Raw genomic sequence first — 598 nt, 5'->3', positions numbered from 1 at the left:
GATCACCGGAGCCCAGCAGGCCGAGGCTGCGGTGGCCGGGAGCGGCCACTGCACTCCAGTCTGGGCGACAGAGTGAGACTCCAACTCAAATAAATAAATTAATTAATTAATTAATTAAATAAAATAAAAGTGCAGAACAAGTCCTGAGGAGTGGCTGCCTCCTGTCACATCAACACTTTGGGAGGCCAAGGTGGAAGAATCACTTGAGCCTGGGAGTCTGAGACCAGCCTGAGCAACATAGAGACCCGGTCTCTATTTGCTTATGATTTATTAAAGAGTAGAACGGATAAGGCCAGTTTTCTTGCTACAGAGTTCCCAAGTTTTCCCCCACTCGGAGCAAAAACTCCTTACTTTGGCCTAGAAAGACCAGCCTCACCTGACCCGCCCACCCCTTGCCTCTGCAGACGGGGGCTTCTCTCCTCTTGGCCTTCGCCGGTCCACCGGTACCGGCCCTCCAGGACCTCCAACAGCTAGAATGCCACCTCCTCAAACAGACCTTCCCTGAATCAAAAGTTGCCTCTCCAGCCGGCAGACTTCAGCGCGCTCCTTACTCTCGGAAGTCACATTCACCTTACTTGTATATCACACATCTGCCCCC

The 598-nt window shown here is 52.2% G+C and overlaps 1 protein-coding gene across 1 annotated transcript in view; it reads right to left on the bottom strand.

Moving 5' to 3' along the window:
* Positions 1-598, bottom strand: part of AP1S3 (adaptor related protein complex 1 sigma 3 subunit) — a 76,901-nt gene that overhangs the window by 71,681 nt on the left and 4,622 nt on the right. The window lies entirely within an intron of this gene.

Source organism: Carlito syrichta, unplaced genomic scaffold, assembly GCF_000164805.1.
Source record: "Carlito syrichta isolate Samal-C Ts95f unplaced genomic scaffold, Tarsius_syrichta-2.0.1 Scaffold309429, whole genome shotgun sequence".
NCBI classification, from domain to species: Eukaryota; Metazoa; Chordata; class Mammalia; order Primates; family Tarsiidae; genus Carlito; species Carlito syrichta.
This window is presented reverse-complemented; position numbering and strand designations above follow the sequence as displayed.